The sequence below is a fragment of the Loxodonta africana genome, chromosome 8, assembly GCF_030014295.1.
Source record: "Loxodonta africana isolate mLoxAfr1 chromosome 8, mLoxAfr1.hap2, whole genome shotgun sequence".
Lineage (NCBI taxonomy): Eukaryota > Metazoa > Chordata > Mammalia > Proboscidea > Elephantidae > Loxodonta > Loxodonta africana.
In genome coordinates this window covers 41,339,091-41,355,717 of record NC_087349.1, presented here as the reverse complement: position 1 = coordinate 41,355,717, position 16,627 = coordinate 41,339,091, and positions in this window count along the sequence as shown.

Genomic DNA, 16,627 nt, shown 5'->3' with positions numbered 1-16,627 from the left:
GCTCATGCGCACACGGCGGGCAGGGGCTGAGGGGGCGGGCGGCGGGAGGCCACAGCTTGGCCAGGAGGGGGTGAGGTCTCGGGCCAACCCTCCGGGGATTCCTCTATTGTTTTAAGGCCGCGTCTGCGGGTGCTCGCTGCGGGGCTTTGCTATTCCAGTTCACTGTGAGGGGCTGCTGGGCCGCCCCGGGGTGCGCGGAGGGGTCGAGCTGTCCAGCGCGGGAGGCAGGATGTGGCGGGGCTGGTCTCGGAGATAGGTGTTCAGATAGGGAAGCGAGGCGGGGCGGGGGGGGGCTGCTCGGGAACCTACCGCGGACTCGTGCATTTACATTTGTGAGATGTGAGTCACGAAAAGGTGCTCGAGGCTAGAAACTCTTGCACTGCGCGCACCGGGAGGGCAGGTTAACCATTTCGAAAGAGGATTGACCTGCCGGGCTTACTCCTGCGAAAGACGTGAACCCCTCGGTGTCACAGAGTGTGAGAGTGCGCGACATCTACAGTGTGTTCACACGAAGGAAGGGAAGTACTATTCCTTCTGCATTCTTTGCGCACACATTTATTCAGGACCTCCCCCTGGTCCCTGTCACCGAAAAGATCACAGCATCGAATTATCCACCTAATCCAGTTTTTAAAAGTCTACCTCTTACTCGAACCCAGACGATGGCTTTAATTCAGTTAACGTCTCGAGTGACACTAATCTTTGTTCTTCCTTTTCCCATCTCACCTTGACAGGGTAGGCGCAGCCGCGCAGCTGAAGATATCTCATGAGCCGCCCCTCACCATAAATCACAACGTCGACGATTCTAGAGAAGGACTCTGTAGTCTACAGATGGTGAGGTGGGGGAGAGGGCCTCTCATGGATCTCAAACAGTTCTGAGTGTGACCTGTGTGGTTAAATTAGTGATAAATACAAACGCACTAATCTCCTGGTGGTTGGAGAGGGAAAAAAGGTTGGTGGGGACCTCACCATCCTTTCTGTGAATTGGCTCAGTCCTGCCGGATTAGCAGTGGATGGAGCTGACGCTTGAGCTCTATAGTCCTGCTCTGGGCAGATGTGCCTGGAATCGGGGGAGTATAGTTAGTTTGTTTGTCCAGTCTGGAGATTTTGCTTGTTTTCTAAGGGTTTAAGAGGCTAGTTGGTCAGTTTTTAACTTAGCTGCAATGAAATAAAGTCCGGGGAAGTTTAATCATTAGATCCTAGATTATGCTGCTTTACGAGTTTGTAACACCCACTTGGCTGAGGGAGGCTGGAGCCTTAGGCCTTGGTGAGGCATCAATTATTCACCAAATCAGCACATGCCCTGCTTCGGCCTCCTGACATTTTTGCCTCAAAGGGTATTCAGAATTCTGAGTGCTGGCTAAGCAGCCCAGAGAGCACTGAGAAAGCCTGCCCTGTTGGGAGTGTCTAATATTGCAATGGAAGGTCTTCAGAACTTAATTAAAATAAAAATATTCAAAGGCAGATCTCTTCTTGTCAAGCTTTTAGTGCCCTCGGCCAAAGTTGCATATTATGGCTTTTCATCCATAAAAATTGCAAGCATCTTCAGCTCTGCCTCCTTGACCTTGGCTTCTGCTCTCACTGCAGCTGAGCTCTCCATGCTCCTTGGTATACTAGCCCCTGGTCAGTGACACTCCCAGTGTGCAAATTCACCTTCCTAAAGCCCGTCACTCTCCAGACTACCGCACTCTGAGTAGGTAAGCCTAATGCTGCTGAAGAACTTAGAGGGGTTTTGTTTGTTTTTTAATTTGTGTATGTGTAAGGGGGGTATGCATAACGTTCACTCACATTCTGACCACTCTGGCTAGGGTTTTGTCTATCTCCATTTCTACCTTTATCACTTCTGTCCTGGAAATGTGCCTTCGTCTCACCTAGGAACTCCTGCCTCTCTCTTCTGTGTGCTCTCTCTTCCTTGGCTTCTCCCTCTAATATACAAACCTCAATTTCACCCCCACCTTGAGTAACACAACCTGCCTTTATCCTGTATATCATCTACATTACTCTTTTGCTCCCTGTGACTTCATACCTCAGGTTCTTGAAAGGATAGTCTGCACTTAGGTTCTCTGCTTTCTCCCATTCTCTTCTTCATCCCATCGCAGCGTGGCGTCCATCTTCACCATTGCTGTGTCATTGCCACCAACCTTGTAATTGCCAAATGCAATGGACGTTTTCACATTGTTGTCTCACTTGATCGCTTTGTGACCTGTGGTTCAGATGATCACGCCTTCCTTCCTGAGATTCCTTTCTCCTTGGATTCCAGGACACAGTCCCCCGGAATTTCTTCACAGGACACTGGTTTCTCCTTTTCCATTTCTGTTGTCCTCTTGTCTGTAAACATTGGTGTCCCAAAGGTTCTGTCTCCAGCTCCGTTTTCATCTGCATACTTTCATCCATACCCAGGGTCTCTGCTACCACCTTGGCCTTGGTGACCCTTACATCTGTATCTCCAGCCTGTACCTTGCTTGGATTTTACATTGACTCTCTAACAGCCAATCGAATATCTCTTCTTTGATGACCCACAAAAAAAACCAAATAGGATGCCATCAAGTTGATTATGACTTAAAGCAATCCTATAGGACAGAGTAGAATTGTCCAATAGGGCTTCCAAGGAGTGCTAGTGGATTCGAACAGCCAACCTTTTGGTTAGCAGCTGAATTCTTAACCACTGTGCCACCAGGGCTCCTTGATGAACCACAGGCACATGAAATTCATGTGTGCAAAACTGAACTCATCTTTCCAGCCAGCTCTCATAGAATAAAACTTCCTCCTTCTGTTTCTGATTTCAATTATTGGCACCATGATCCACCCACTAACTCAAGACAGAAACTTGGGAACAGGACCAGTGCTATGATTTGCAGGGCCCGGAGCAAAATGAGAATATGGGGCTCCTTGTTCAAAAATTACTAAGAATTTCAAGACAATGCCAACAGAGCATTAAACCAAGTGTGGGACCCTTCTGAGTGGGGGGCCCTGTGCAACTGAGCAAATCTCCAGCCTATAAAGCCGAGCCTGCCTAAGAATCATGCTGGACACTTCTTTCTCCTTCATACCCCCCTGCCCCACCTATAATGGATCACAATGTCCTGCCATTTCTACTTTCCTAGCAACTAGCTGGCATGTCCCCATTGTGCCAGCCTCATTGCCCTGCCTGAATTCAGTTGTCCTCACTTCTGGTCTGAACGCCAGCAGGAACTCTCTGGCTAGTGTTCCTGCCTCCATCTAATCCTCCATAATACCATCAGGCGGATTTTCCAGAGGCATAGCCTTGATCATGTCACTCAGCCTTTAATGCTCCCCCACCCCCCACCCTGTGTGATCTTCCTGAAGTTCCCGATACACAACATACTTTCTATACCTTCATGCCTTTGCAATCTTCTTTGTGTTAGGAGGGCTACCTGTGACCCTGTCAATTTAGTGAACAACCATGCGTCTTTGAAGAATTTGCTTAAACGTGGCTTTCTCTGCGAAGGCTTTCCCTCCCCCCTTTCCACACCCTACTGCCCTCCAGCACCTTGCGGAAGCCTGTTGCAGCACACATGACATAATGCTGTAACTATTGGTTTATGCCCTTATCTCCCCCAGTAGACAGCGAGACAAGGACAAGGATTGTGTAGTATTCATTTTTGTATAAACATTGCTGAACATTACATGAGGCACATGGTAGGTGCTCAATAAATGTTTCAGGAATGAAGGTAAATAAAGACTAGTCTGTTTTTTATTCTTAGATTTTAAAATGAACTTAAAATGTGCACTTTCTACTTAACATGAATTTCTTTTGGGTCAAGGATAAAAAGAAATATCACCACCTGACTTGAGTTCATTTTAGGAATAATTCCAAATTTCACTCACAGTGTCTGCCTCTCTGTTATATTCCATACAACTTCCTCTGATTTCTGAAGAAATTTAGGGTGAAGTGGTACAAATTTAGGATGAACGAATCTGCTCCTTTTTTAAAAAAAATCTATCTTGGCTTCACTCTGACTCATAGCGACCATCTAGGACAGAGTAGAACTGCCCCACAGTGTTTCCAAGGAGTGGCGGATAGATTCAAACTGCTGACCTTTTGGTTAGCAGCCGAACATTTAACCACTGCACCAGGGTCGCTATGAGTCAGAATCAACTCGATGGCAATAGGTTAGGCTTCCCTACAGCTGATGACAAGACCCTCTCTGTTCCTCACTGGCGCTCACCTGGACTAGCTGCTTCAGCATAAGGCAGTCTTTACTGGAGAGTTCTGCCACATTTTGAATGACAGTTGGGATTGCGAATTGTTGGCTGTTCCTGGCAAAGACTGTGTGTGACGGTTATCTCCCTGAGGCATTCATTATTTTTGTTTGAAAAAAACAAGATATGCTTTCAAGGTCACCCTAACTTCCACACAGCCTTAGAATGCCACTTTATGTGTCTCATTTTAAATCCTTGATTGACAGGGAAACAACAAAGAAGTCACTTTCTAGTCTTTGATCTTTAGAACCCCAAACCTGCCTATTACATAACATTGTTCTCATGAAAAATAGTACATTTTTGCTGTTTTGAAAATTTGGTTTAAGTGTTCTTTGTGAGATTCGGAATTGATCTAGAAAAATGAGTTCAATGACTAGTAAAATTCAGGACAAATGTTACATCATAGCACTTTGTACATACTTCTTTTATAATATATAGCACAATAATTTGTAGTTATATATGTTAAGTGCCTTCTTTCCCAGGAGCTCTTTGATGGCAGGGACTATATCTTATTGGATATTGTAATCGCATTGGGTGGCTGAGTTTCCAGTATATTGTAGGCACTCAATATCTACATGTGGAGTGAATAAATAAAGTGGGATAACCCTTTGTTCTAACAGTTAAGGGAGCACATAGGTATCATTACTGTTATACCCTGTGATATGGAAACTATCGGGGCCTGAATTGGGCAAGAAGTCACGGCACTTTAAGTCTTTGACTATATAATAGAAACTGTTAGGCCTGCCTAACATCCATTCTCCTTTGATCTGGTAACATCCCCTGGATTTTCCTGAAGGGAACTACTTCCTTTCCAATTTCCAGCCGACATAATTGGATTGGAACTAATCTCTCCATGAGAGGCCATGGGTGGTGCTAACCCAAAGATTGGAGGTTTGAGTTCACGCGGAGGAACCTTGGAAAAAAGGTCTGGTATCTACTTCCGAAAAATGAGTCATTGAAAATGCTATGCAGCACAATTCTTCTCTGACACACAGGGGGTCACCATGAATCAGAATTCACTCAGTAGCAACTCTCTCTCTCTCTCTTTTTTTTTTTTTTAAATCCTTCCATGAGCTCTAGGCTAACCAGTACATTTCCATCTCCCTCATTGTAGAATTGGTTCAGGAATGGGTTTGCAACTCAAATTTTTCAGTTAGGGTGACTTCTGAGATTTTTGTGGGAATTACTGGGAGGCGAAACTCTCTTCGTCTAGATTTCGAATTATATGGATCAGCCTGGAACTGGTGGAGGCTGCTTGAGACTAGAGCCAACACAAAGGAAAACAGAACTGAGGGATACAGAAGGGCAGATCCCCAAGGATAACACTTGAGTTTCTTGATCCAGCTATGCCTGAAGCTAGTATATATTATATTACCCAGTAAATTTTTCTGGATATGTAGCATGAGGGAGATATAAACTTTTGTTGTTTTTAGCCTGAGATTTGTGAGGTTTTTTATTTTTATTATTTAACTGCGATATAACCTAGCTTATCCTGCCTGATGCAGGTAAGTCCTTTATCAACACTGTCCTAAAAATGGTGATCTATTGAAAAGACCTGGTGATCTATTCCCGTAGAGATTTCAGCCTAGGAGACCCTGTGGGGCAGTTCTACTCTGTCCTGTAGCGTACCTGTGAGTAGGAATCGACTTGATGGCACACAGCAACAACAACATGTATTAAATATCTTACAAGAGATGTCACAAATTTCTATTAGAATGTTTTAAAATAGTCACTAAAGTAGGTGTAAGAAGGTCTCATCAAAGTTCCTTCCTTGCTTTCTGCACAGCTGCATAACCACTGCAGGGGTCCCAAGAAGTTGGCAAAATGATGCTTTTGATCCAGAAGGGGATAGGATGGCACATTATTTCTACCCATCTATGCCCACGGGACCCTGCGTTGCATGGTGGTTAACAGCTATGGCTGCTAGCCATAAAGGTCGACAGTTCAAATCCACCAGCCACTCCTTGGAAACTCTGTGGGGCAGTTCTACTCTGTCCTATAGGATCGCTATGAGTCAGAATTGACACCAACGGGTTTTTTGGTTTTATGCCCTTTCATTGCAAACCTTTTTTTCCCCCCATCTAAATTCTGATCTATATTTGACAGGAATGCCATAGAAACCTCTAAATGGGGCAGTTTTTTTTTTTTTTTTTCAGTTCACTATTTATTCTTTGTTTATGGATTTTTGCACCTGGTTACTAACTTGGCACTTCAAAAATGAGTGGGAGAGAGATTAACATCGAAGTAGGGCCTGAGAGCCTTAGGAAAGCTCTTTTAAAGAAAATTTTATCAGATTCATGCAGGATTAATTTAAATATAGTCAATTAAACACCATGAGACTTGGCTACAACTTATGTACCCAAGCTTTATTTTTCTGACATATTATATTTTCTTCGCCTTCACTGGTAAGAGAATCACCATGTTTACTGAAAACAAACAAACCAAACAAAAAAAAACCCAAAAACCAGTTGGCCTGCAGTCTAACCCAACTCATGGTGACCTCGTGTGTCAGAGTAGAACTGTGCTTCATAGGGTTTTTTTTTTTTTTTTCTTTTTTAAATTATATTTTATTGTGTTTAAGGTGAAAGCTTATGCAGCAAATTTGGTTCCCATTTGACAATTTCTGCACAATATTCCGTGATATTGGTTACATTTTTTACAATGTGTCATCATTTTCATTCATTCTGTTCTGGTTCTACCATTTCTAGTACTCTAGTTTTCCTGCCCTTTACCTTCTCATCTTTGCTTTAAGTAATTTTGACCATTCGGCCTCCCGAAGATGACTTTTTAAAGGAGATTATTACTCATGGGTGATATTCTTTATTTTATCAGTCAATCAGTTATTTAAAAGCTGACCTCAAGGGATAATTTTGGTTTAAGGTTTAAAGTGTATCTCAGGGCGATAGTCTCGGGGAGTCCTCTACTTAACCAGTCCGGTAAGTCTGGACTTTTAAGAATTTGAGATCTGTTCCACATTTTTCTCCCATTCTGCAAGGATCCATCCACTGGGGCCCTGATCAAAACAGCTGGTAGTTGGTAACTGGGCTCCACAGGGTTTTCAGTGGCTGATTTTTTAGATATAAATCATCAGGCCTTTCTTCTGAGGTGCCTCTGGGTAGACTCGAAGTTCCAAACTTTTGGTGAGCAGCTGAGCACATGAACTGTTTGAACCACCCAGGGATTCCTCATGGAAAAACTCCAATTTCAAATCGAGTAGGCAGCTAACACTCAGTGCCTGATGCTTATTTTTAGAAACACTTGGTAATTAAACCCAGTCCTTCTCTTATAGCAATCCATCTAAAAATGCATTTTAAAGACTATTTTGAAAATTTTGTTTTAGCTGATGGTGGTTACTTGCCCCATTTTCATAAGGATGCTGAAATTCAGTAAAGCCAGTGGAGGAAAAAAATCTTTTTTATTCCAATATTTTAATTTTTAAAAACTTTCTTTACACTATCTTTTTATCCAGATTCCTTCTGTCTCTCTCCATTTCAAAGGTCAAGTTTGCTCTCAGTTTGCCTCTGAGGATCTCGCCACGTCTCCTGATGAGTTCCTAGTCACATGCCTGGCACATAGGTAGGAAACGTTTGTTGAATGAAAAAATGCTTTTTTATTTTATCTATATTTTGAACCTACTAAGGTTCAGGTGGAGACCTGATGGTGTAGTGGTTAAGAGCTTAGCTGCTAACCAAAAAGTCAGCAGTTCAAATCCACCAGCCACTCCTTGGAAACCCTGCTGTCCTATAGGGTCTCTATCAGCTCGATGGCAAAGGGTTTGGCTTTGGTTTATGGTTCAGGTAACAGCTTTGTATCAGAGGCTCAAGGTTTGCAGTAAGAGAATAGATTGGGCTGGGTTGTTAATTATTACCTAGAGTGAGCCAGGGAACTGGATTTAGTTAGCAAACTAAGATGTACTGCTGCTATTCATGGCTTATACTGGGAGCGGATCCTAATTCCCAGCCCAGTGTTTTACTCTGGGAAGCGGGATCCTTGATAGGAGCACGTTGCAGAGATGATGGAAGTGCTAGTAAAAGCTGTCCTTTCTTTCAGACAGCAGCAGTGTTGCCTCATCTCTCCCAAACATAATGCCCTTGGCCTTCTAAATGAGTTAACTCTGCAACTGCAGTTCTTCTAAAAGAATAAGCCTGCTCTTCTGGAAAGAAAGCATTTATCTCATCAGGGTTGCTGGCTTGCAGCTGTCCAGGCTGCTAATCAGATTTATGAAGGCCAGCCCACCCAGAGCCGGGCGGCAGCGTTTTATCACATCAGAAACAAGTCAGCACTAGGTCTCACCCCAGGACTTGGTGCTAGTTCAAATATTAGGCTGTTTGCCAGATAAAGATGTTGCAGGTTGTTTTTGTTCTTTTCAAGATGGTTAATGAAATGCAGTTATTAACCTGCATTCTAGCGAGAGTCTAGGGCTAAATGATTTCTCAGCGATCTTATTTGAAAATCAAGAACTATGGAGTTGACAATCCGGTCATTGACCCAGGACTTTTTAATCCAGGTGGTGATATCAGCACTATTTGGCTGACATTTGACTTGGCCAAGTCCGCCTATCTAATTAGAACCTTAAGCTTTAAAAGCACTATTTCTCTCATTCTTTAGCAAGCATTTCTTGAGTACCTACTGTGTGCCAGGAATTATGCTAGCTCTAATGGTATCTATTATATTTAGGGAAGGCCAGGCTTATCTTAAGTGCACACACTGTTGGTGATAATCAATAAGGGTTAAAATCTAAGATGAAGGAAGAACTTTATGGTTTTCTATTTTCAGTAAACACACATATATGAATAAACAATGGCAAAGTTCTAGAACGAAACATAGCAAACAGTGGGGTAATTTGGGGGAAGGTACAGGATTGAGGTCTGGGTAGGGGCTAAAAGGGGATTTGTCCTTATCTGTAATGTTTTAACTTCTTTTTTTAAATAAGGATAATGTATTTGTCTATAAACAGTGTAAAACCAAACATGAAAATTCTGAGAGTCTGTTTTGAAGTATAAATACTTGTTATACTTCTTTGAATAAAACCCAAACCTATTGCCATCGAGCTGATTGCGACTCATAGCAACCCTATAGGACATAGTATAACTGCCCCATAGGGTTTCCAGGGAGCGGCTGGTAGATTCAAGCTGCTGATCTTCTGGTTGGCAGCCCGATGCTTAACTGCTACGTCATCAGGGCTTTGAATAAAGTGGACTATAAATGTCAGCTAAGATGGGGTTTTTAGTTTGAAATACAAATTCAAAGGCCTGTGAAATTAAAATTTACTGTGTAGGGTCACTATGAGTTGAAATTGACTCATTGTCAACGGGTTTGTCTTTTTGGTTTATTTATTCATAGTCAGTAATGGATTTACTGACAGACATGACAAGGCTCTTAAAATAACCAATTGGGAACATGGTAAGTCACATCACCGTTGTGTGCCTCAGTTTCCTTATGTGAAACTAGTACAAAGTTCAGGTGCCTTAGCACAGTACACAAGGCTCTTTGAAATCTGCCCCCCACCCCACCTCCCTGGCCATGCTGTAGCCTCCATCTCAAAAACCTAAGCCCCATTTTTTGTCTTATACAGTTCCTTCTGCCTGGGCTGTCTTCTTCTTTGCCGGTGTGAGCTTTTGCTTCTGTTCAAAGCCCAGCTCTGATGGCACTTCATGTATGAAATCTCTCAACCTCACTGCCCAGGCACAATACTAGGACTCATATCTATTGGAGGTGGTCTTGCTAGATTGTTCTAGAAGGAATGTGCCACGAGGCCAGGGACTCTGCCTCTGGTGCTCCCTGTTGTATCCCAGCACCAGCACAGTGCGATGAGTGTTTGTCAAATAAATGGTCAATATATGTACGTTTTTTTATATGTACATAATTTTCTTATGTGCTAAATTGCAAGAGCCTTGAGAACACCTTAGTTTCTCCAGCACTGAGCAGAACCGGCACCTGGAGATACTTACCAGATATTTGTTGAATAAATTCAGGAATGAGGGATTAAATGCTTGGAACTATGCCTGTGGTTCTCACAGTGGGGAAAATCATGGACAGGTAATTCTTTAGCTAAAATGAGTCATACGCAATACCCATTAGGACTTTAAAAAGCATGTAGCATACTCAGTAGGAAATATTAAAAAGTGAACAGTTTGCTGTGATTTAGATACATACAATGCTAATTAGTATATAGGTATTAACCCATCATAAACTTGTTCAGTGACTGCTCTGCACTTTTTAATGTGCTTGAGAATCACCGAGAAGTGACCACATGTTCACAGTCATGTTAGAAGCTGCAAGGTGCTTGACGGCACTAGCAGAAACGGTTATTGGGAAGGTAAAATTGTGCCTTTCTGGAGGGCAACCTAAAATATGTATTAAAATTTTAAATAATCATGGCTTTGATTCTATATAAAGAAATTAAACCTAAGGCAATAATTGGGAAAACATGACAAATTATGCATATAAAGATGTTTACAATATTGTTAACAGGAGGAAAAAACCTAGAATAATTTAAATGACTATCAATAGGAGATTAGTGAAATAAATTATGCTAGATCTATGTCATGGAATAATAAACATTTGCATAAAAAGATGAGACCTATTTCCATGATGTAAGTGAGAAAAAAATAGACTCCAATTATGAAAAAAAAAGTACGTTATGTATGTATTATATAATACTTGAGGGACTAAAAGGAGGGACCACTCAGAAATTGTATATACAGACCTAAAGTATTAAATGATGATTATTCTTATTTTATGATTTTTTTCTATAGTGAGTATGTGTAGCTCTTGTCCTAATAAAATATTATTTCAAAATTAAAAAAAAATAAAGTTTCCTGTGACTTCACTGTCAAATGCGACCTTTTATGTGTACAAGCTCACTTCATTAGACTCTGGAATTTACATATGGCAGACAATGTTCACATTCCAGAGAAAAGAGCCTGTGTCTTCTGGCCGAAAAAATTGGGAAAAACAAATTAAGCTTACTGACATTTCCTGAAGCATGCAGGTACTTTATAACAACTTGAGTTTGTCTGAGTTGAGTAGGAAGTCTTACGGTCTATTTGGTTTTGGATGCAAATGTACAGTTACCTGTTGACATCAAGTCGATTCTTAATCATAGCAATCCTATAGGACAGTGTAGAACTGCCCCATGGGGTTTCCAAGGCTGTGATGTTTACGGAAGCAGATTGCCACATTTTTCCCTGTGAAAGTGGTGGTTTTGAAGCATCAATCTTTCAGTTAGCAGCTGAGCTCTTTAACCAGTGCGCCACCAAGGCTCCACTAATTTTTACTAAAGACTTCCTTTGCTACCATGTTCTGATGCAAATATGGGAAGTTGTGTTCAGCATCGACAGAAAGCTGATTTTTTTTTTCTTAAAGAGAAACGTGTTCATATAAACGTTTGAAAACCAAAAACCAAACCCGTTGCCGTTGAGTCAATTCCGACTCATAGCAACCCTATGGGACAGAGTAAAACTGCCCCGTAGGGTTTCCTAGGAGCGCCTGGTTGATTTGAACTGGTGACCTTTTGGTTAGCAGCTGTGGTTCTTAACCACAATGGCACTGGCGTTTCCAATGTAAACATTTAGATCTCTCAAATTGTTTGTGTATCAGAGTTGCCTCCAAAGTGAAAAGCTGAAAGAAAATTAAGTTTGTTAGGGAGGAAATTTAGTATATGTGTGTCTTTCTGTCTGCTGTATAGAATGTATGATGGTGGTCTGAAGAGTTGTAGAACTGGAATTTTATAGAAGAAGCTTTATACTTAAAAAGCCATATTAGTCATGTTTAAATAGATTGACTTTTTACATTTACTTGTAAGACATTTTAGACTCCCTATTTCCAAATGAAAGCGATTGTTCTCTTAATCTTGAATATTTGATCTTTTCCATTTATATTTTGCCTTCCCTAGATGAGTCATAATGTAGAATGGCCAACACAAAGCTAAACCTGAATGTCATAAAGATCCCCAAGTGTTTATCTTTAGATATGGAATGTTTATACAGCTTTTCCAAGCTTTGAGCTTCTTCCCATGGTACAGATCTCTGGAATTTTCAAACATTGGTTTGGTTGTTAGATTTGCAGCCCAGGTTTAACTCCATTTCTAATTTCTGAGAAGTTCAGTGAGGTGATACCTTTAATTGGCCCAATAATCTGAGAATCAAGAGAATGATTTGAGTTAAAGTAGATATTCACTTTAACAGAGGTAATAATCTGGATTGTTGTCTTATTTATTATTACAAAATTCTAGGAATTGATTATATATCATAGAGATCCAGTCTTCCCAACTAAGTAGTTATTTGAGTAGTTAGCCTTATTTTTGTTTTCCTACATAATCAATGAAATTTGTTGAATAAATATGTATCATAAAACTTAATATCTAAAATTTGCCTCATCTTGTTATTTTTAAGTTACATTATAAGGTTTTTTTTTTTAAAAAACTACATGGGAAATTTTGAGGACTCTTAAAATAATTCTGTTGAATGTGCTTAATAACTACAGCTGTATGCTTGCTTAGTTGGCTATTCTCAAAAGGCATAATAGTTCCAAAAGATTGTACATTTTTGTTCAATAACATTTCAAGGATAAAGTATTTCTGTTTGGTTAGCTACTTTGTCCTTTCTGTGAAGTTTTTTTTCATTGACATGTTCAAAATATTTACCTCATAGATGGTTTATGTAAGAAATTGCTTAGTCATTTTTGAGAAAATGACCTGCTTTGTTACATTTAAATAAGGCCATTAAAGGCCACTAATATCAGTTGGGGAAACCCTGGTGGTGTGGTGGTTAAGAGCTACATCTGCTAACCAAAAGGTCAGCAGTTTTGAATCCACCTGGTGCTCCTTGGAAACTCTATGGGGCAGTTTTACTCCGTATGACACTGTCATCATGAGTCGGAATCAACTCAACGGCAACAGGTTTGGTTTTAGTTTTAAGATCAGTTTAAAGAGCAAGTTGTCTTGAAAGAGCATTTGGTGCAATAGAATGGCTCATGCCACAGGATACACCTCCCATGACACCTGCTTTGGCATTTCTACCAACTGGCTGTAGGTCAGTCAACCTCACTTAGTATTCTCCAGAAAATGAGAGGATCGGGCTAAGGAATTCTTTAAACCTCTTATATTTAAAAATTTCTTAAATATCTTTCCTGAACAATAGGCAACATCAGGGAGTAAATCAGATGAAAGCCCCTGTCATGCCTGCATCTGGTGTCTCTGTGAATTGCCTAGCTGTGTCTAGTATTTTTCTGACACATTTTATATCTTTTCCCATCAGAGGTAATTTCTTCAACCAGTTAATGTTAAAGTTTTTTTACTGTGAATGTTTTGCTGGCTAAATGTTTGTATTTCCAAGGCCTCGCTGTAAGAAGTAACAGTCCTGAAGATTAGATTTTAATTCTTGGCACCATGTTGGAATGACTGGAGAGATCTTTGATCTCTTAACTCGTTGCCACCTAGTGAGTATAAGGTAAAATGCAGCCAACCATCTATTCCCTAGCCTTTGGTGTGTGTCACCAAAGCTAACTCTATTTGTGAGCAGGAAAGTATTAGAACAATGATAACAGAGATAAAGACAAATGAATGCATGTTGATATATGTAAATATTTCATATGAAGAATGGAAATATATCTGCTAATCATATTTTCTAAAGTAGCATCTATTGACTATGTATGGTACTTTGCATACTTGAATTGGTTAAATTCCTTTTTTTCTGGGGAAGGGGGCTCCCCATATCAAATCCTCTTTCTAAAATAGACGGTAGGCAGGGCCATGCCTTCTATAATGAAAGCTGGTGGAGCATCCTATAAACAGAATACATAGATCTAAGAACCAAGAATGGAATTATATGTGACACTGCTGACAATTATATCAAAATGGCTCACAGGCGAACTTGTACTTCCCTTACCTGTGACTTTGGGCTCTGGTTTGTTTTCACTAAATGACACAACAGTTATTCCACCGAATTGGAATGCATAACCAATATTCAGTTATCCAGGCTCCTTGTGTTAAAGGATAAACAGGCAAAAAGGAGGGTTATAATTTTGGCTGGGATAATTGATCTCAACTATGTAAGGGAAACGAGTCTGCTAGAGCACAGTGGGAGCAAGGAGGAATGGATTAGAATCTAGACAGCCCCAGTTCCGCCATGTTCATGGGGAAAATGTTATGTAACAGCACTCTACCCTTATGCCTGCTGACCTTCAAAGGCTTAGAATCTTCTGGAGAGAAGGTTGAGTCACCCTTCCTGGTAAAGAGATGCTTCCTGAAGGCAGAGGGAACATGGACTATAAAATAAAGAAGGAAGATCATAAATCCAAGCTATACCCTTTTGAACAGAGAAATGAAGTCTGCAGCCTCAATCCGTACTTCTTAGTACTTGCTATGTTTTGTATGTATTTGTATTTTTAATTATAAAGTCTAAAATACTTTTAATTTCCTTTCATCTCCTCTTCCTTCTCCCCGCTGTTCTATACTTGGTGTATGTTGGTGGTAACTTTAAATTTATATCAAGTTGCAGTGTATCAGGAACGAATTGGAACAGAAGTGAAAAACAAATAGAGCTCAGCGGGAACCCACAGCTTTAGAGCTGGATGCCCTCAGTGGGTGATGAGACTTTGGGCTGTTTTCCCTTGAAGACAAAGTAGATGTGTTTTTAGTTGACAGAGTAATTGTTACATTATGTTTGGTGGAAGCATTTATTTTTGTTTGGAAGGAGAAATGGAAGGTAGAAGGCATTTTGATATTAGGAAGTCAAAGAGGTGAACTATAATGGACATTCGTAACTTTTTTTTATGTCTGCCGCCAAACCGTCTTTCCTATCTTGGAGGAATTCCAAAGGTAGGTGAAGCAAAACCCTCCTCCCGCTGCCAAAGCCAAAGGTGGCACTTAGTCACTCTTCTCACTCTCTGTCAGCCAAGCCATGCCATGAGGCTCAACCAGCTGAATGTTCCCACCAGGGATGTTGAGTCGTGAGGGGGTGCACCAAGGTGCAGACACAGCTGGCGCTACTGGAATGGTGAATCGTGTCCAGCAGGGCCAGCGCTGGCCTCCTACCCTGAGTGTTACTGATGTGTGTACTTAGCTATATTCCCAGATACGCAGTTGTCCTTAGTTGCATTATCTTCACCCATTTTTTTCAATTTTGTATGCTATATTCTTTTAATAAATTCCTTTCTTGCTTAATAAGCTATAATTAGCTTTTAGTTTTTATATCCAAGAACTCAGACTGGTAAAATTATAATATTCAATTTTTTTTTTTAGTGTTTGTTAGATTCTTTCTATTTTTAATATACACAGTCCTGCAATGAATTATCCACAAAGCTTTTTTTAATATTTAAAATTAATTTCTTAACATACAGGATCAACAGTGGCTTTTAGGATAGATCTGGATACACATTGTCAAAGTACTTTGCAATGTATACTTGCTACATGTTGTCAAAGTACTTTGCAATGTACTTTGCAGATTTTATAGCAAAAAATGCCCGCAGACAAATTATGAGTCTCTGCCTTGATCACACCTTGAACAACTGATACAGAATGTAATAGAAGTTATCTGACATTACTGAGAAATTAGGTTTTTTGCGTATGTACGTTTTAGATAACTGAAGCTTATTATTTTAATCAACAAAGTTTTAACTGCAAAACCAGTTTTAATTGCAATTTCTGGGAAGTACGTTACATACTTCCTAACCTCATCAAGGATTCCCTGGGTGACACAAATGGTTAGGTGCTTGACTATTAACTGAAAGGTTGGTGGTTCGAAACCACCCAGAGATGCCTCAGAAGAAAGGCCTAGCAATCTGCTCCCAAAAGATGTCACAGCCCTGAAAACCCAACGGAGTGCAGTTCTACTCTGCACATGTGGGGTCACCATGAGCTGGAGTCAATCTGACAGCACCTGGTTTGACTTTAACCTCATCAAGTTGCAAAGCCTTGGGGGCTGCTGAGATGATCGGGTACATCTTGCCCTTTAACTTGATTCCTCACATTATTGTGTTTTCCTAATCGCTGGTTACTTTTCTGTCTCTCCAGAACTGTCCAGCAGTTAGTCTTCCCAGTCAGCCAACAGAAACCCTTCCTTTGTTAACCCTTCCCATGCCCCCTTGCCTGAAAAGAAAGAACAACTGAACGTTGGTATTGCAAACAGATAACCAAGCTTATAAAATCAAGTCTATCGCTTATACAAAGCTTAAAGTCAGCATCCTGATAGGAAAGTTAGAGTATGGTTCCACCCTCTACTTTGGAGTACTTAGACTTGTGACAGTTAACTTTTTTTCAACTCTCCGGGACTTTTTATGGACCATTGGTGGAGGTTTCCAGAAGTTTCAGTGCTGGATATGTGGGACATTACAACATACTTTTTAAGACAGGTTTCTTGGTTTGTCCTTCCTGTAGAAAAGTTTTACTCTGTTTTTCAGGATC